Source organism: Lynx canadensis, chromosome D4 (assembly GCF_007474595.2).
Source record: "Lynx canadensis isolate LIC74 chromosome D4, mLynCan4.pri.v2, whole genome shotgun sequence".
Lineage (NCBI taxonomy): Eukaryota > Metazoa > Chordata > Mammalia > Carnivora > Felidae > Lynx > Lynx canadensis.
The window spans coordinates 46,359,802-46,381,423 of NC_044315.2; the positions used below are offsets into that span (position 1 = coordinate 46,359,802).

At 37.6% G+C, this 21,622-nt stretch overlaps 1 pseudogene; it reads right to left on the bottom strand.

Annotated features, from left to right (window-relative positions):
- Positions 1–9,052: 9,052 nt before the first annotated feature.
- On the bottom strand, positions 9,053–17,067 carry LOC115499089 (annotated as a pseudogene).
- Positions 17,068–21,622: the final 4,555 nt, after the last annotated feature.

The window sequence follows — 21,622 nt, forward strand, 5'->3', positions numbered from 1 at the left end:
TGAGACTCATATAAGGGTACAGAAAAATATTTCTCTCTGGTGAACCTTAAAGAAACTGAGAGAAAATATCAATTTGCTATTACTGATTGAGCATTTAATATGTGCCAATAATTTTATCCTATTGATAACTTAATGAAGTAGAATTATTATTATATTTACACCCATTTTCTGATGAGAAAAGCTTCTTCACTATTCAGCTGGCAAAAGCATGGAAGTATGATTTGCACCCAGAAAGTCTAACTCCAGAACCCATTATGTGACAGACGACCTTGCCACAATTATTGGAAAAGACTCCATCATTGCATTCAAACTGCATTTTATTCCAAGATACAAATTACAAAGCTATAAAAAAGAAACACTGTGGGGGAATAAGGACCTTAATGTTCACTTTGTAGGTCTGAATATATCAAGCTAGCTCTCTGTTTTTTCCTGTGTTTAATATGCAATAATATCTCAGTGCTACCTTAACTATGTACCAAATGCTAAGCTCCTGATAACTAAGAGCCTGATTAGTTTAAGGGAATATCATACTTTTTTGCTCACTGAGACTCTAATCTAGTAAATCGATAAAATCTTTTATTACTTATAAACTACTACAGTTGAAAAGATTATATCCACTTTATTGCAGATGTAAACACTTAGGAACTATTCTCAGCTATCATAAACTGTTAAAAATCATGAGTCAATTTAATCTTATTATTCTTGTCATGCCAGAAAAGAGTTAATTTTTGCACATGGTATGAGGTAAGGGTCCAACTTTACTCTTGCTTGTGGCTGTCTTGTCCCAGCACCATTTGTTGAAGACTGTTCTTTTCCCATTGGGTAGTCTTGATACCTTTGTCAACAATCGGTTTACCATAGGTGCTTGCGTGTATTTCTCGATTTTCGATTCTGTTCTATTGATCTGTATGCCTATCTTTATGCTAGTACCATACTGTCTGATTACTGTTGCAGTATAAGTCTTGAAATTGGGAAGTACATATCCCTCCTTCTTTATTCTCTTTTTTTCTTTTTAGGACTATTTTGGCTCTTCTGGGATCCTTGCAATTTCATATGAACTTTAGAATCTGTTAATTTTAAAACACAAATCAGCTGGGATTTTCATAGGAATTGCACTAAATCTGTATATCGGTTTGGGGTCTGTTGCCTTCTTAACAATGTTAAGTGTGCTGATCCATGAACATGAATTACTTTCCCATTTATTTAGATCTTTGTTACTTTATTGCAACAATGTATTATAGGATTCAGAAGTAAGTTTTGAGCTTCTTTGGTTAAATTTATTCTACTCTATTCCTTTTGATGTTATTGCAAACGGAATTTTAATTTTCAGATTGTCTATTGCAAATGTGTAGAAATACGGTTGATTTTTGCATATTGATATTATATTCTGCAAACTTACTGAACTCACTTATTTTAATAGTTTTTTTTAGTGGATTCTTTAGGATTTTCTCTATGTAAGATCACGCCATCTATGAATAGTTGTTGTTTTACTTCTTCCTTTGCAATCGGCATGACTTTTATTTCTTTGTTTTTGACCTGTGGGAACTTCCTGTATAATGTTAAATAAAGGTGGCAAGACTGGTTACCTTGTCTTGTGCCTGATCTTCGAGATAAGCATTCAGTCTTTCACTATTAAGTATGAGGTAAACTATGAGTTTTTTTCTAGATGCCCTTTATCATGTTGAGGAAGCTCCCTTCTATTCCAAGTCTGTGTAGTGTTTTTATCATCAAAGGACGTTGGATTTTGTCAAATCCTTTTTCTCTGTCTTTTGAGATGATTGTGTGTTTTAAAAAATTCTATTACTATTATATATTACATTAATTGATTTTCAGATGTTACACCAGCCTGATATGCTGGGATAAATTTCACTTGACCATAATGTATAATTCTTCTCCTATGTTGTTGAATTCAGTTTGCTAGTATCTTATTGAGGATTTTGCATCTATATTCATAAGAAACATTGGCCTGTAGTTTCTTTTCTTGTGTAGTTTTCTTTCCTCCTCCTCCTCCTCCTCCTCTTCTTCTTCCTCCTCCTCCTCCTCCCCCCTCTCCTCCTCTGCTTTCTTTGCCTAATTTTAGTATCAGGGTAATCCCTTATAAAATGAGTTGGGAAGTACTAACTCCTCTTCTAGTTTTTGAAAGAATTTGTGAAGAATTGGTATTCACTCTCCTTTGAATATGTGGTAGAAATCAATAGTGAAGCCATATTGGCCTGGGCTTCTTTGTTAAATTATGGATTCAGTCTTTTATTCACTTTTTATATAGATCTATTCAGATTGTCTATTTCTTCTTGAGTCAGTTTCAGTAGTTTATGTCTTTCTAAGATTTTCTCCCTTTCTTCTAAGTAATCTAATTTGTTGGTGTGCAACTGTTCATAGTGTTCCTTCATAATCCTTTTTATTTATATAAGGCTGGTTTTATTTATGTAAAGTTGGTATTTATATGATGTCTGCTCATTCATTTCTGATCCTAGTAATTTGAATCTTTTCCTCTTTTCCTTTTGGTCAAACTGGTAAAGGTTACTTATTTTTTTTGTTGTTGTTGATCTTTTCAAGGAGACTGATTTTCTGTTGTCTGTTTCATTAATTTCCACTACAATCTTTTAACTTTTCTCCTGCCTCCTTTAGGTTTAGTTTGCTCTTTTCCCTCCCCCTCAATATCTGAAGGTAGAAGTTCATATTTTTGATTTGAGACATTTGTTTCTTTTTAAAATTTTTTATTAAAAGCATTTTTTAAATGTTTACTTATTTTTGAGAGAGAAAGAGTGAGAGAGAGAGAGAGAGAGTGGGTGAGGGGCAGAGAGAGAGAGGGAGACACAGAATACAAAGCAGGCTCCAGGCTCTGAGCTGTCAGAACAGAGCCTGACGTGGGGCTCAAACCCACAGACCACGAGATCATGACCTGAGCTGAAGTCTGAGACTTAACTAAGTCACCCAGGCGCCCCTCTTTTTTCTTTAAATACAGGCATTTACAGCTATAAAGAATCACTCTAAGAATTCCTTTAGCTGCATCCCATAAGTTTTGATATATTGTATCTTTATTTTCATTCATCACAGAGTATTTTCAGGTTTACTTTTTAATTTCTTCTTTGACCCATTGGTTGTTTGAGAATGTGTTTTATGATTTCCATATATTTATGTTTCCTTAATTTTTCTGTTTTGGTATCTAATTTTATTACATTATTATTTTTATTGTTTATTTATTTATTTTGAGAGAGAGAACATGGGCCAGGGAGGGGCAGAGAGAGAGGGAGAGAGAGAATCTCAAGCAGGGTCCATGCTGTCAGCACAGAACCCAACGTGGGGCTCAAATCCATGAACTGTGAGATCATGACCGAAGACGAAATGATGCTCAACTGACTGAGCCACCCAGGCACACCTTGATTCCTAATTTTATTTCATTGTGTTCAGAACACATGTTTAGTATTATTTCTATTCTTTTAAATTTATTGAAGTTTGTTTTGTGACATAAGCATATGGTCTATTCTGGAGAATGTGTCATGTGCACTTGAGAAAACTATATATTCTGTTGTTGGATATATAGATGTTTGTTAGATCTAGTTGTTTTATAGTGTTGTTCAAATCTATTTTCTTGCAGATTTTCTCCTCAGTTTTTTTTATTATGGAAAGCAGGATATTGAAGTCTTCAACTATTATTATTGAGTTGTATGTTTCTCTCTTCATTTGTGTCAGTATTTTGCCTTATATATTTTGGCACTTTGTGATTAGGTGCATATACATTAGTAATTGGTATATATTCCTCATAGATGGACCCTTTTATCATTATAAAATCTCTCTCTTTATCTCTAGTAACATTTGTAGAAGTCTATTTTATTTAGTATTACTGTAGAACTACTCCAGCTTTCCTCTGGGTTGCCCTTTGCATGATGTATCTTTTTCCATCATTTTATTTTTAATCTACTTGTGTCTTTGAATTTAAAGTGTTGTGTGGACAACATAGAGTTGAATAATGTTTTTAAATCTAGTCTGACGGTCTCTGCTTTTTGATTGGCTTGTTTAATCCAGTTACATTCAGTGTTATTATTGTTACGTTGCATTTATGTTTGCTGTTTAAAATTTTGTTTCCTATGTGTCTCATGTCTTTTTTGTTCTTTTATTTCTCCTTTACTGATTTTTTCTGCAGTGAGTAAATATTTTCTCATGTAACATTTCAGCCTCATTATTGATTTTGTCACTATACTTTCTGAGTATAAGTGACATATCACTTTAGTGATAGCTCTAGGGTTTGCCATATATGTTTTTTGACTCATCAGAATCAGCTTCAGATTATGCTAGCTTAATTCCAGAAGTATACAGAAAATACTACCTCTATATAAATCTATTCATTCTGTCTCCTTTTTGTGGTATTATTGTTATGCATGTTATGTCTATTAAAATTATAAATCCCAAAATACTACTTTAGTTAGCATCTGTAGTTATTCCCTTACCCTATTACATATTGGCTTTCTCCTACATCCTCTGTGCTATTAGTAGAAAATATATACAGGGGCACCTGGGTGGCTCAGTCAGTTAAGCACCCAACTCTTGACTTTGGCTCAGGTCATGATCTCATGGTTCGTGAGTTCAAGCCCTGCATTGGGCTCTGCGCTGATAGTGCAGAGCCTGTTTGGGATTCTGTCTCCCTCTCTCTCTCTGCCCCTCCCCTGCTCGCTCGCTCTCTCTCTCTCTCTCAAAACAAATAAAAATAAACTTAAAAAATTTTTAAAAATATATATTATATATAAACAAGTATAAATTACATGTGTATAAAGAATTGGTTGTTAACTCAGTTAAGAGAGGAAAGGAGAAGGAAAAAGAAGAAAAGAGAAAGAAAAGAAGAAAGTTAAAAAAAATATGCAGTAGTAGTGTTTTTTATTGTTATATAATTACCTGTACTGGTACTCTTCGTTTGTATAAATGTGAATTACCGTCCAGGATTGCTTGCTTTCATCAAGGCATTTCTGCTAGAAACACATATTCTGTTTTGTTTTTTTTTTAATATGGAAAATCTTCGTTTCACTTTTATTTGAGAATAATCATTTTGCCAGATACAGAATTCTTAGTTGACTTTTCTTCTTTGAACACTGAATATGTTACCCACTGCCTTCTGATTCCTGCTGAGATTTTAGCTGTTAATCATATTGGAGTGTCATTTAAGTGATGTGTTATTTTTTTTCTCTTGCTGCTTTTAAGATTTTCTCTTTGTCTTTGACTATCAGCATTTTTAGCAGGGTGTGTCTGTGGATCTCTTTGTGTTTCTACTTGGAGTCTGTTGAGCTTTCTGGAAATGTAGGCTATACTTTTGCAATAATACTGAGAAGTTTTTAGCCATTATTTTTTGAATACTTTTTTCTCATTTTTTTCTCTCCTTTCCTTATATTCTTATTATACATATTTTAATGTTCTTAATATTGTCCCACATTTCTCTGAGGCCCTATTCATTTATCTTCATTTTTTTCCCTTTCTAGTTGGGCTTGCATAATTTCTATCAACCTATTTTCAAGTTTGTTAATTCTTTCTTCTCCCATTTCATATCTGTTGTTGAGCCCCAGTGAATTTGTTTATATCAGTTATTATACTTTTTAGCTCCATAATTTCCATTTGGTTATTTTATTTTTTATAATTTCAGTCTCGTTATTGGTATTCTTTCTTTGATGCAACATTGTTATCATACCTTTCATTCACTAATCATACTTTCTTTTTGTTTTGTGAACAAATTTACAATGGCTCCTTACAAATCTTTTTCCTGTTAAATCTGACATCTGGTCACCCTCACAAGTAGTTTTGCCCCTCCTCCCCTTCCAGTGTATGGCTCATATTTCTGTTTGTTTGTTTGTTTGTTTGTTTGTTTCTTTGCGTGCGTCATAATTCCTTTTTGGAAACTGAACACTTTAAATAACACATTGTAGCAATTCTGGGTATCCTCCCTCTCCTCCTCCATTTCAGGGCAGATATTGTTATTTACTTGTTCATATGTTTAGTAAGTGGCAGGATTATATTCGTGAAGTCTATGGCCCCACCTCCCTATTTTAAACCTCTGAGATTGCTTTTCAAAGACGCATAGGTTTGGATATGCCTACAGTCACCCTACATAACAATGGGACTGGTAGAACTGTCTTCCATTCTTTTTTGGACCATACCCACCTATTAAACTCCACTGACTTCCAGTTGATTGCTTTGTTTTCAACAATACCCTGGGACACACATTCCTCTACAAACTAACAGATCAAATTGTGACTCTTTTAATGGCTGGAATAGTTTCTGAGGTCAGTGTTTGATATTTGTTGTGACTGCAGAAGGATTTTTCCCAGCTGTCTTATTTCCCAGTTATCTCCTGTGAGATAGCATCTACAGTCTAGGCTGTATTTTCAAGAATCTCCTCATATTTGAATATTCTTTCACCATGTTGACCTTAAAAATAAAACAGGGGCACCTGGGTGGCTCAGTAAGTTAAGTGACTGGCTCTTGGTTTCAGCTCAGATCATGATCTTACAGTTGGTGAGTTGAATCCTGCATCCCGCTGTGCACTGACAGCATGGAGTCTGCTTGGGATTCTCTGTCTCCCTCTCTCTCTGCCCCTTCTCCACTTGCCCTCTATCTCTCTTTCAAAATAAATAAATAAACATTAAAAAAAAAAACCCAGCCAGTCATTTTACCAGCAAAATAGCTTTCTTCGGGAGTAGTAGAGGAATTATAATTATAGACATGCCAGCCATGGCAAAACTTAGGCAAGTTTGGAGAACAAGGGGAGGAATGCTCTTTTATAGAGGAAAGAGGAGTTAAGAGAGGCTATCATAAAGGAAAGTCCATTGGAGTAAACTAGGAGTTCAAAGTGTAGTGGCTTTTCATTGGCTGAGGTGTGTTAGTGTTAGTCTCTCATTGGCTGGGCTGTTGCTGGGCAAGGAGAAAAATCTTCCTCCTCCTGGGTAGTAAAGTATAGGCTTCTCCCTGTTTGGAATACAAAGTATGCCTCTTTGCATAGTTTCTATAAAATGCTATGAGGAGTGGTATGGCATAAGAGCTCCCCCTTCTGGCTTCCCATCTCCATTTTAAATGAGGTTTATTTTATTCATTTTCATAACCACAACCTTCAATAATCTTGAGAGCACCCTCAGGTTTAAACTTCTTCATGTTCAGTTGCAAATGAAGCCAGTTCCTCTGGGAAGAGATCAGCAGCCATCTGTTTTACAGTCTGTTCTTCCTCCAGGCAAAATCTCTGAGTCAGAGCTCTGGAGCTGGTAGCGCGGATTGTGGCAAGTGTTTCTCTGAGTGACACCCCTGCTCTTGGAGCTGAGTGCTTGCTGTGTGTTGGGGAGTGCAGGCAGCATAGAGATGCAAATAGAGAAAATGGAAAGCAAGGGGGAACTCTGTGGCATTGGATTAGAATTACAAATATCAGGGTAAACATCATATATACATATATGTAATACAAACGCACACACACACACACACACACACACACATATCCCTGTACATGCAAGTTCATTCGTTGGTTTTTCTGGTACTCTTCTGTTTTAGGAACCTCGGTGAGGTAGAAGAGCTCCTGTGTAGGTGTAATAGTTGGGCCAATAATATGTGGCTGATTTACTTGATGTATTTTGCATTAAACAGAGACAAAGTCTCATTCCTTGCCATAAGGTTGTTTTTGCAAACATATTCCCTTAAGTGTACAGAAGACCAGATAAAAAGCATGAAATTAGCTTTTATTAGAGTAAAAACTATATCCTCTCCCTGATAACTTTTTCAAAGATCAAGTTAATATAGTTCAAAGTTAAATATAAATGGAATCTTGGAGAAGTTGTTAGATTTTTATGGATACAGAATTTTCTTTTTGTGTAGGGTTGGTGATTTGCATGAATCCCAATTTGACATATGTTTTTCACTACACATTAATGAACTGTTCACACTCTATGTGGCAGAAAGCAGTGGAAAATAGAAAGTAAATGACATTAAAATGAAGTTTTTAATCTATGGTGGGTATAGATTTGCATTATTGTCCTTGTATGGAATATGAAGGTTACTGCTTCCTCCTGTCTGATAAATTTTCACATACCTGAGAGAGGGAGAAAGAGAGAGATAGAGAGAAGGAGTATCAAACTAAGTAAAAAAAAAAATTTGCATAAAATTTTGAGGTAATAAAGGGAACTTAAAAATCTAATTACTTTTTTAATGATATGGTTTATGTAAAACAGGTGCTTCAAAATGATATGATACCTAATGAATATTCATATTATTTAATTTCATTTTATTTATTTAATTTTTTTGCAAGTTGGAAAACAGTTTAATGACCACTCACTAAAATTCATAAGAGAACCTTAAATGTTTACAGGGTAAACTTTTACACTACACTTGCTATCACTGTGTTTTACATAGTAGAGTATAGCAAGTCAAAAGTTTCTGGTTGTTTCATCTACTTAAAACCAGAAGGAAGAAATAACCTAAGTTATAGCAACTTCATGCTTCATTATGAACCCATCAAAGCTCTCTTGGAAAGGTTTTCTCTCTGAAAGCAGCTTCCCTGTCTAAAGATGCCTAAGGTCCATGTATCTTTCTTCTTCCAAATAGCCAAGAGATGGTTAGATACTTTAAAATGCCCAAAGGGGGGCACCTGGGTGGCTCAGTCAGTTAAGCATCCGACCTTGGCTCAAGTCATGATATCGCGGTCCGTGAGTTCAAGCCCCGCGTCGGGCTCTGTGCTGACCGCTCAGAGCCTGGAGCCTGTTTCAGATTCTGTGTCTCCCTCTCTCTATGACCCTCCCCTGTTCATGCTCTGTCTCTCTCTGTCTCAAAAATAAATACACGTTAAAAAAAATTAAAAAAATAAAACAAAATGCCCAAAGAGGTCCCAATATTTAGTTAAGGCAAGTATGAAACAGGGCACATGCTTTTTAGATGTGATGAATATCAGAGTTCTGAGAAAGACATTAAAGCCATCATCGAATCCTTGGAGGACTGAGATATTTGAGCAGCAGTGCAAAAGTCTCATGCAATAGGAAGAAGTCTGGAACCCGTACTTCTTCCTTCAGTACCAGGCCCTTCTAGGCTTTGTGGTCTAGAAGATGATTTCTTTGTGCTTTGAGTTGGGGATGTGCCCCTTTGACTTTAACCTCTGAACAGTGTCCCTCATATGTTTGAGTTGTAGTTGGTGGCATTTGTCCCCACTTGCCCCACACATCCAGTGCTGCTTCTATCATCTCCCCCAGAGAAAACCCTGGAAACACCATTCACAGCAATCCCAACATTCTGAGACACAGGAGGTGCCACATGACGGACTGGATCAGCCCTTTAATGGCTGCCTTAGGGAAACCTGACTGGTGATATGTTTTATAACTGTTCAGCTGCTCCTCAGAAAAAGAGGAAACCAGATCTGCATCTTTTGAATCTCTTCGTCCACTTTTGGCTTCTTCTCTTCTTTTCTTCGGTGTCTGTTTTCATTTCTTTGGCTGCAGGAGTAAGTAATGATGAGTCCTCCTTTCCAGTTGCTCTTCAATCTGAGATGTCCTGACTCCTGAGCTTGCAGCTTTGGCCATGTCTTCTCTCTAGTCCCCATCTCCATCCCTGTCAGTTTCCTCCGGGAATGTCTCTATATCGGCGATCCTGGGGGCCCTGGGAGCAGTGCCGTTTTCATCTGACTCCCCTGTCTCTCCACTTTTATCCACGGTGACTCACAGGCACTATCACAGCGGCAAGAAAAAATGGAGAGATCACAATCCTGTCAGACTCTGGAGCTCTGGGTGCAGGCAGCCTCCTAATTTTAAATAACAAATAATCGGGGCACCTGGGTGCCACAGTCAGTTGAGCAGCTGACTTCAGCTCAGGTCATGATCTCACAGTTCCTGGGTTCGAGCCCCGTGTCAGGCTCTGTGCTGACAGCTCAGAGCCTGGAGCCTCCTTTGGATTCTGTGTCTCCCTCTCTCTCTGTCCCTCCCCCACTCGTCCTGTGTCTCTCTCTCCCACAAATAAGTAAACATTAAAAAAATTAAAAAAAAATAACAATCTACATGGTATGCTAATCACATGGGAGATGTAAACATATCACAGTTGTTCTTGAGGAATTTATCAGTGCTCAGATAGATATCTCTGCATATTAAAAGAAAAATAATAAGTAAAAATAATTATTTTTAAAACTTACCTACCGTGTTCATTGATGGAAAGAATTAAGTTGCTAATCATACTCTGGAAGTATTTTGGGCTTATATTTGGAGCAGCAAATTTCTGTCCAAAGGAAGACTCTGGAGGCCTATGAAGTATCAGAGAAGAAAAACAAGGTTGTTCAGTAGAAATATTTCCATCATTAAACTGTTCAAAATGTCAGTTAAAATCCAGTTATTATTTCTGAAACTGGAAGGATACAGTGTGGCAAATTCCCCATAGTACATATTCTAAATTTTGCCATTCAGGTGGAACTTTTTCAACACCCACATTTTGTGCTTTCCTTCCTTCCTTTTTCTGAGTTCATTCCCTTTTATTTCTATTGGTAGCTCTTACATTGATCCTCCCTGCTTTGAATAATTCACCATCTAAATAAAAGTAACAACATCAAAGCATCCCAGACTTAATACACTCCATTCCGTCTTGGGCTCCCGCGGGTTGATCTGAAGGAGCCTGAAGAATTAATCACCCAGGATAAGAGCCTCAAGGTTTTCATACATTTAATGCTCAAGTCACTTTCAGGAAAAAAAAAAAATTCTCTTTCCCTTTTGTTTTTGTGTTTAGTTTTCTAAACACTGTCATTCTGTTTCCACTTCAGCTCCAGATCCCCGGGACGTCTTGGCACCAAACACATGTAAAACAAATAAACACCTTCTTGCACACTCTAACAAGTGTAGCAATTAGTCGCTGAGCACAGCTTGCTCTCCACCGCGGCAACTCATTTGGTGCTGGTTGTTATTGTAGGAGAACAACTTTGAATCAGCAACATTTGTTTGATTCTGCAGTGTTCACCCCTGTCTGCGTGGCGACTTCTGTACATCCTTTTCAAATCGCAAGTTCTACACCCCTATGAAATGAGCTGCCACCCAGCATACAGCACTTAACCTCCTGTATGTCACCTTGTCACACCCTTATGGAATTTTCAGCAGTGGGTGATCCTCACTCCATATGGACTGTAATAACTACTTGCTGTGGTGTGAATTACAGATGATCTCAGTTGAGTATTTTTTCCCTTTTTGTTATATGATAGTATTGGCTTAAAATAGTATTAATAACCTTTGGTATATATTTATAAACAGCCTGTATTCCAAGATACAAAATGTTATTTGTAAGTGCCCAAGTGGTCTCTTTAGTACATAAGTGAGAAAACAACTTGCTTTCATTTTATGTATGCCACAGAGAGGCTAAAGATTTTGAGTTGATGCAGAAATTGGAAGGTTGAGGGGCGCCTGGGTGGCTCGGTCGGTTAAGCGTCCGACTTCGGCTCAGGTCATGATCTCACGGTCCATGAGTTCAAGCCCTGCGTCGGGTTCTGTGCTGACAGCTCAGAGCCTGGAGCCTGTTTCAGATTCTGGGTCTCCCTCTCTCTCTGCCCCTCCCCTGTTCATGCTCTGTCTCTCTCTGTCTAAAAATAAATAAATAAATAAATAAATAAATAAACATTAAAAAAAAAAAAAAAGAAAAAAGAAATTGGAAGGTTGAACATAAAGTCCCTGTCTGTGGCATTATTTGGTATAATATCCTACCATCCCAAATGATTTTATTTCAGAACTGATGGATTCTTTTGTGGGTGAGGGGTTAAAGCATGTTAAAATATGTTTTTTTTATCCTGAAATACAGTGTTGTAAGTTATGGAACAGACTAGTATTATTTGGAAACTGGATCAAATGTTTCTAGCTGCAAAAAATTGAATTGCTATTGAACTTTGTGTCAGGGTGCTAACTTCTACCTTTTTTCAACATTATGAGTCAAATTCCCTAGACCTCTTCTTCAGTAATGCAGGGTACATGTGAACAAATAAACAAAATTAATAAACATTCACTAGGGTTTAGTCCCAGCTCTGTGGCTAAGTGTGTAGCTTTGGGTAAGCTGAGTAATCTCTGGGATTCAATACTTCATCAATTATACCGAATGGTTCAATGAAGTAGTTTTCTAAAGCCCTTTATGGTTCTCAAATGTTCTATTTTTATTCCTACCAACTAATTCTTGCATTAGGAGGATTTGATTTTAAGTGACATCATACAGAACTCTGCTTGATTCTTCTGTGTAAAATATGAAGAAATAGAACTATTTACATCTAACTACTGATTATAACTCTACTTATGTGCTAGTCATTGTGCTGAAAGCTAGATGCAGTGAGCGCAATAAAAAGACACTGGCAGCCCCACCCCCAGAGAGATTGGGGCCCAGTGTATGACAGATAAGCAAGCAATCAGGAAAATGATTATAGATTGTGGGAAAATATAATGGAGCAAGAAGGCAGTAGAGAGCTGAGACTGAGAACAGTGGGTATAGGAAGGAGGTACTTTACCTAAGGTAATCAGGGATAGCTTTGCAGGTTTTGGTGTCTTTAGAAATTTTGGTTGCAAGAAAAACCACACCAAGTATACTTGCTCCCTTTGAGAGGAGAAGATAATGGTGTGGGAGGAATATGAGCTGTGATTTCAGAGAAGGTGAATGGAAATGTGCTGGTGCCTTGCGCTCACAGTGTGTTTTGGACAGAGCCTCTTAGTTCTTCTGGACTTGTTTCCCTGTCTGTTCCGGTGCTTATAGGGGCACTCACTAACCAAACTGGTAAGAAATACAGTAGCTGCAAAAACTCTCAGAAGAGTTGCCAACTCTCAAATGAGTGGTGAGTTGTTTTTTTTTTTTTTTTAACATATCAGTGAGAGAAAGATTTAAAAATCGTCGAACACCTTTCCCTCAATTCTTAATTTTAGCAAGAAGCAAGAAAAGCCATGAGGTAGACAGGCACAGTTGAAAGGCCAAGCAGGAATTCAGAAAAGTAGGCTGGTGAATGAAGACTGGTTTGCTGTGCAAAATGCGATATCCACAGTTTGCTTCCTCCTTTAGTCCCATTTCTACCACTATATCCACATAGTGTTCCTTCTCCGGTGTAAGGGATTTTTGCTATTTTATCCCGTAAGTTTTGAATAAGGCTTTCTTGTAATTTCCTTATTGCAATGAGCTGGAGTTTAAGTAGATCGTAATGCTGGAAATCTTTCTGTATTAACATTGCAAAGGCTGTCAATATCACTTGTGAAATAGTCATGGAATGGACAGCCTTTCAATTGGAATGACAAATTCAGAAACAGCTATTTGGAGTGTTCATTTCCCAGTGTGACAATTTATCATCAATACCATCTCTTAGGTTTCTTATGTTACAAACTTCATCAAGTTTTCTTAGTTGCTAGACCAATAAGAGAAGCTTCTTTATTATCCATTTACAATATAAAGGAGAATCCCATTTTACCCACTTTCTTTAAAATCTTACTATCAAAATGCCAAGCCAAGTGTTTAGTGCTGATAGGGCTGCATTTGATAACAGCATTAGCAGATCCTTGGTGGTTCTGCATATATAGCAAAAGCTACAGAGTCCCTTGACAAGGCTTATCCAGTTGAGCCTATGGTATCTCTAGGATGTCTGCATCTATAAATATATAAGCCAGGCTTAGGCTTTTAAAGACGCTGATTAAGAACCACAGAGTGGTTTCTGTTGCCATGCGATAGAAAGTTGTGGAAATCTACAAACTTGTGGGAAAATATAATGGAGCAAGTTGTTCCCCCAAAGGTTTCCATTCTGGTAGGTTAAACATTCTCTAGGGGCACCTGGGTGGCTCAGTCGGTTAAACGTCTGACTTCTGACCAGGTCATGATCTCATGGAGCCACGCGTCAGGCTCTGTGCTGACAGCTCGGGGCCTAGAGCCTGCTTCAGATTCTGTGTCTCTGTCTCTCTTTGCCCCTCCCCCCACTCACACTCTCTGTCTCTCTCAAACATAAATAAGCATTAAAAAAATTCTCTAAACACACACTAGTATTTCAGAGTGCTGTGTTGTTAGGCAGCGTTCTCTGGCTGAGGATGTTGGATGAATACCGATCAAATGCTGTGCAGAGAGACTGCATGACAAATACCTGATTTCAAAGATGGTAGAAAATTTTAAAGCCTGCATACAACAGTTATAGGTAGAAGAGCTCATTTTATTGGCTGTGGGTATTTATCCATTATGGTAATCACAGTCTATACGTTTGCAGTCAATTGTATCATTAGTGATACCTTCCCCCATTCATCCTTCCTCTTTATTCTCAGCACAATCATTCTTTGATAATGTTCTTTTGCCATTAAGAGGTTAAAAAAGCGATTCAACTAAATTATTGAGACCTGAAAAAATATGATATACACTTTCTAAAACATCCTTGGGAGATTTTAACAGTTGTTGATTTCTTTAAAAAATACCTGTTACACACAGATAAACATTCTAGCTCCATATATTACTATAGAATATCTTTAAAAGACTGGTGAGAAGAGAAGCAAAAGATTAGTCAACCATATAACCATGTACAAACATTTCTTTGTTTCCAAAAATTTATTTCATTTTTTTGTGACAAATATTTCCCTTTCTAGAGAAAGCTAGGATTTTGTAATTTCTTGGAGTGTGCATGGGAAAGGAAAGAGGTTGAAGAGATATTTGAAATAAAATATGTATCAGAACTTTTCTAAATTTTAAGAAATTTAAACAAAACCAGTACTTGCATACTTGCATATTTATATGTTCTAGTCTGTAAAGAACTAGAAGAGACCATTGTCTTGAGGCTTTCTTAAGTGGACTCTCTTCAGAGCTTTGAAAGATGTGCAAAAGCTTAATCTGCAAACCATTGAGATTCAACCTTAGGGATGATCAGAACTTTACATGATTCATCTTTAACTGGCCTTAAAATAAAATAGTCCCTTAAATAACAATACTTATATTCTATCTCTTCTGTTTTCAACAGGGAATGTGTATTGATAACTCAACTGATTTATCTTTCTTTTTTAAAAATTTTATTCCACTATAGTTAACATACAGTGTTATATTAGTTTCAGATGTAATATAGTAATTCAACAATTGTGTTTGTTACTTATTGCTAATTGTGATAAGTGTACTCATTAATGCCCTTCACCTATTTCACCCACCCTGCTCCCCTCTGGTAACCATCAGTTTGTTCTCTATAGTTAAGAGTCTGTTTCTTAGTTTGTCTCTCTCTCTTTTTACTTTTGGTCATTTGTTTTGTTTTTTAAATTCCACATATGAATGAAATCATATGGTATTTGTCTTTCTCTGACTTATTTCACTTAGCATTATACTCTCTCTTTAATGGTTGAGTAACCTTCACATATATATCACATATTCTTTATCCATTCATCTATCAATGGACATTTGGTTCCTTCCTTAATTTGGCTATTGTGAATAAAGCTGCAGTAAACATGGGGTGCATATTATCTTTCTGAATTCGTGTTTTCACAGTCTTTGGGTAACTACTCAGTAGTGGAATTACTGGATCACAAAGTAATCCTATTTTTAATTTTATGAAGAAACTCTATACTGCTTTCCACAGTGGCTGCACCAGTTTGCACTCTCATCAACAGTGCATAAGTGTTCCTTTTTTTCTCCACATCTTCATCAACACTTATTTCTTGTGCTTTTGATTTTAGCCATTCTGACCGGTGTGAGGAGATATCTCGTTGTGGTTTTTGATTTACATTTCCTTGATGATGAGTGATGTTGAGCATCTTTTCATGTGTCTGTTCGCCATCTGGATGTCTTCTTTGGAGAAATGTCTGTTCATGTCTTCTGCCAATTTTTAAATTGGATAATTTGTTTTTTTGGTGTTGAGTTGTGTAAGTTTTTTATATATTTTGGATACTAACCCTTTATTGATTTTGTTTGTTCTTCTTTTTATGGCTCCTTTAGGTGTAGGTTTAGGTTGTTTATTTGAGATTTTTCTTGCTTCATGAGGTAGGCCTGTATTGCTATGAACTTCTCTCTTAGAACAGCTTTTGCTGCATCCTAAAGATTTGGACCATTGTGTTTTCATTTTCATTTATCTCCTGGTATTTTTAAATTTCCTCTTTGATTTCTTGGTTGACCCATTCATTGTTTAGTAGCATGTTATTTAACTTCTGTATATTTGTGGTCTTCCCAGATACTTTTCTTGTGGTTGGCTTCTAGTTTCATAGTGTTGTGGTCAGGAAAACACGTATGGTATGACTTTAATCTTTTCAAAATTGTTGAGACTTGTTTTGTACCCTAATATGTGATCCATTTTGAAGAATTTTCCATGTTCACTTAAAAAGGATGTGTATTCTGCTGTTTTTGGATAGAATGTTCTGAATGTATCTGTTAAATCCATCTGTTCTGGTGTGTCATTCAAAACTATTGTGTCCTTATTGATTTTCTGTCTGGATGATCTACCCATTGACATAAATGGGGTGTTAAAGTCCCTTACTATTATTGTATTACTGTTGATTACTTCATTTATGCTTGTTATTAGCTGTTTTATACATTTGGGTGCTTTCATGCTGGGTGCATAAATATTTACAATTATTATATCTTTTTGTTGGATTGTTCCCTGTATGCATGTGTGGTGTCATTCTTGGTCTCTTGTTACAGTCTCTGTTTTAAAATCTATTTCAGGGGCGCCTGGGTGGCTCAGTCGGTTGAGGGGCCGACTTCGGCTCAGGTCACAATCTCGCGGTCCGTGAGTTAGAGCCCCACGTCGGGCTCTGTGCTGACAGCTCAGAGCCTGGAGCCTGTTTCGGATTCTGTGTCTCCCTCTCTCTGACCCTCCCCCATTCATGCTTTGTCTCTCTCTGTCTCAAAAATAAATAAACGTTAAAAAAATTAAAAAAAATCTATTTCATCTGACGTAAGTATTGCCACCCCAGCTTTCTTTTCATTTCTATATGCAGGATAAATGCTTGTCTACTCCTTCACTTTCAATCTGCATGTGTCTTTAGGTCTGAAATGAATCTTTTCTAGGCAGCATATAGATGGGTCTTGCTTTTTTATCCATGTGGTCACCCTGTGTCTTTTGATTGGGATATTTAGTCCATTTATATTCAAAGTAATTATTGATAGGTATGGACTTACTGCCATTTTTAACTTGTTTTATGGTTGTTTTTGTAGTTTTTCTCTGTTTCTTTCTTCTCTCTTCTCTCATGGTTTTCTGGCTTTCTTTAGTGGTGTACTTGGGTTCCTTTCTCTTTATTTTTTAAATATCTATTACTGGTTTTTGATATGTGGTTACCATTAGGTTTATATATAATATCTTATGCACATAGCAGTTGGTATTAAGTTGATGGTCACTTAAGTTTGAACCCATTATTTACTCCCATTACTTTACATCCTTTTATTTTGTGAAATAGTAATCACTCCTGACTGATTTTTTACAGATACACTTAATAGTACTATTTCTGTACTTCATACTTTTCTTACTCCTTCTTATGGTCTTTCCTTCCCACTCAAAGAATCCCCTTTATTATTTCTGTGGGCTGGTTTAGTGTCATGAATTCTCTAGTGTTATTTAACTTTTATTTGTCTTGGAAATTTTATCTCTCTTATTCTGAACAATAACCTTGATGAGTATTCCTGTAGATTATTTTGTTTCAGCACTTTGATTATATTATGCCACTCTTTTCTGGCCTGCAGAGTTTCTGGAGAGAAATCAGCTGATAGACTTGTGGGGTTTCCCTTGTATGTAACCATTTCCTTTTTTCTGGCTGCTTTTAAAATTCTCTCTTTATTGTTACTTTTTGCCATTTTAGTTACTATGATTCTTGGTGTGGACCTCCTTGGGGGTTGATTTTCTTGGGGGCTCTCTGTGCCTCCTGGGCCTGGGTTTCTGTTTCCCTTTCTAAATTCAGGAAGTTTTCAGCTGTTGTTTCTTCAAATAAATTTTCTGCCCGCTTTTCTCTCCCTTCTCCTCTGGGATCCCAATAATGCGAATATTATTAGGCTTGATGGTATAATTGATTTCCCTCTGTTTATTATCATGTTATATTATTTTTTTCCTCTCTTTTGTTCAGCTTCATTGCTTCCGTTACTTTGTCCCCAGGTCACTGATCTGTTCTTCTGTTTCCACTAGTCTACTATTTATTCCATCTTGCATATTTAAAAAAATTTTTTTTTCAACGTTTATTTATTTTTGGGACAGAGAGAGACAGAGCATGAACAGGGGAGGGGCAGAGAGAGAGGAAGACACAGAATCGGAAACAGGCTCCAGGCTCTGAGCCATCAGCCCAGAGCCGGACGCGGGGCTCGAACTCACGGACCGCGAGATCGTGACCTGGCTGAAGTCGGACGCTTAACCGACTGCGCCACCCAGGCGCCCCAATCTTGCATATTTTTAAATTTTATTTATTGAATTCTTCCTCTCTGATTGGGTTGATTGGGTCTTTTTAATGTTTTCTGTCTCTGTTAAGGGTCTCACTGAGGTCCTCCAGTCTTAAGTCCAGTGAATATCTTTATGAGTATTTAAATTCTCTATCAGGCATATTACTCATTGCCTTTCCATTTAGGTCTCTTTTGTCCTGTTCTTTCATTTGGGACTTACTCCTTTGTCCCCTTGTTTTGTCTAACTCTCTGTGTCTGTTTCTATGTGTTAGGAAAGTCAGCTATATCTTTTTGCTCTTGAAGGTAGTGGCCTTATGAAGAAGAGGTCATGTAGTGCTTTGCAGTGCAGTGTCTCCTGTTCACCAGATTCTGGTGCTTCAGGAGTGCCTCCTGTGTGTGTTGTGTGTGCTCTACTGTTGTGGCTGATCTACTTTTGCCTTTAGTCCGGTCATCTGCAGTGCTCTCTTTGCGTGTTGTGGGCCGGGTTCGTTCCCTGTGTTGTTAGTGGGCCAGTATGGGGCTGGCTTGGTCTTGAGTGGAGTCAGACCAGGTAAGCATTTGTCAGAGACACAATAGCACTAAACTGCAGGGAAATTTTCCCCATGTTATTCCCTGGGAAACTTTTATTGATGGGCAGGGTCTGCAGTCACATCAGATGTCTGACCCCAGCCCCACTGCTGGGGTTGCTGTCAGACTGGTGTATCTTTGGTTATCTTCGCCCTCTCTCCAGGGCAGGAGTCACTTTGGAGAGGATCTGGCCTCTGCTGGGGTTGCTTGCACACTACCAGTCTTGTGGCACTGCTTTGGAGGTCTCTGGCCAAGGGTATGTTGGATGGGGCAGATCTGCAGGAGAATGCAGGGGCAGGATATGCTATTAGCAAGTTAGGTATAGAATGTTGGTGCTATCCTAGTTCCCATATGTATCCGCGTGGCTAGGCTGGGGGACAGGGGAGGGAAATAGTGCCTTCTAGCTCCTTTATTCCTGGTGAACTCTTCCAAAGATCCCTGCCCCTCCAGCACGGGCTCTGAGATTGGTAAACAAATATCCCTTCTGTGTTTTTCAAACTGCTGCTTCTATTCTTTATCTCCAGGGGGCTGTTTGTTGTGCTGTCTCTTTAAGTGGGGGAACTCAGTTTTCCTTCATTTTCTCAGCTCTGCTAGAGCCCAGCCCACTGATTTTTAAAGTCTCAGGTGTTAAGCCTGGTTATAAGACCTCACAAAATCAGGCTCCTCTGATTTTCAAAGCTAAATGCTATGGAGATTAATCTTTACTGTGTGGGGTTGTCTATGCCTGGGGTACATGGTGTGAGAGTCTTTTTCTCTTCTTTCTCTGCACCCCTGGGGTCCCTCCCTCACATGAACAGCCCTGCAGGTCTATCTCTTGACCACATCTCTGCTTTTCCTGTCCTCTTCAACATGGCCTCCTGTCTACATGTAGCCGTGGAGATTCTGCCCTGCCAGTCTTTGGGTAACATTCTCTGGTTTATTTACATTGATGCGAGTGTTATCTGGTTGTATCCATGGAACAAGGGGAGCTTAGGATCCTCCTAATCCTCCGTCTTCTCCTGAAGTCTCTCAAGTGAGTTTGGCTATAAAACCAATTCTATTTAACATTCTGGTACTAGCACGTTCTATGAAGGAAACAAAACAAATTTAAACCAATCTTTCAAAAGGATTCATTCCTAAAATCACTTACTATTTAACACTTTAATCTGTATATTAAAAGCAATATTCTTTCTTTTACTTTTCTCAAAGATTTAAAAAAAATTTTTTAATGTTTTTATTTATTTTTGAAAGAGAGAGAGAGAGAGAGACAGAGCATGAGCTGGGGAGGAGCAGAGAGAGAGGGAGACACAGAATCTGAAGCAAGCTCCAGGCTCTGAGCTGTCAGCACAGAGCCTGATGTGGGGCTCAAATTCACGAACTGTGAGATCATGACCTGAGCCGAAGCTGGATGTTCAACTGGCTGAGCCACCCAGGCGCCCCACTTTTCTCAAAGATTTTTTTGAGCAACTGGTGTGTGGTGTGAATGTGGAGGCCTACTATATGTGTTCAGGTGTTGATACTTCTGCTTGGCCTTAATTGCTTTCAAGCTATATCTATTTATCGTGAACTTAGGTTTCAAAGAGAATATACACAAAATTTTGAATTTTATTCTTTGGGAAATAAAAATAATCCCTGAATAAATGAAAAAAAATATTTATGTAGTGGTTTTGACTTTATTGCTAAATGGTCTTCTGAAATTTCATTCTTTTAATTGGCTAATTAGTAATTACTAGCTAAGTTAAATAGTTTGTCATATGCAAAAGCATCCTTGGTTTCATAATTAAAACTAGTCAGAAGGATATCATTGGCACAAAAAGGAACAGTTTTGAAATTCAACACATACTCAAAGGAGAAAAGCTTGAGTAGTCAGTTTGACCATTAACATAGGTACATTGAATAAACAAAATTTAGATTAAAGTAGTTCTGATATACTGTGTGATCTTTATAGGACTGGATGAATGTACTTCTCAAAAGTTTTGTGATACAGCAAAATCATTTTTTGCCTTGTTGAAATAACTATGTGATAGAGAAGAGTTTGGGGGAAATTTATACTTTTTTAAAAGTTTATTTATTTATTTTGAGAGAGAGAGAGAGTAGCGGCACACTAATGAGTGGGGGAGGGGCAGAGAGAGGGGGAGAAAGAGAGAATCCCAAGCAGGGTTTGCACTGTCAGCTCAGAGCCTGATGCAGGGCTTGATCCCATGACCGTGCTATCATGACCTGAGCTGAAATCAGCAGTTGGAGACTTAACCAACTGAGCTATGCAGGCACCCCAGTAACTACGTGACGAAGGAGTTTTGGGGAAATTTATACTTGACAGAAGGCATTCTCAATATTTAAACATCTTTTTTTTAATTTACTATTTTTATGGAAAATAAAGCTGATGGGTATGTACTGTTGTTCTGTGAAACACAAATACACTTATATATACATATACACATAATAAGTCTGTTGTAAATTTAAGCATAAAATGAGGGCTGGGGCGCCTGGATGGCGTCCGACTTCAGCTCAGGTCACGATCGCACTGCTCCTCCGAGCCTGGAGCCTGCTTCGGATTCTGTGTCTCCCTCTCCATGCCCCTCCCCTGCTCATGCTCTGTCTCTCTCTCAATCTCTCTCTCTCTCTCAAATATAAAATAAAACATTAAAAAATTAAAAAAAAAATGAGGGCTAAAATTGTTCAATTTACTAAGCAATACCAAAGCAGAGGGCAAGTAGTATTATGGTGGATGAGAAGGTCCCGTGGACAAAATTGAAACTTCCACCTTGGATAG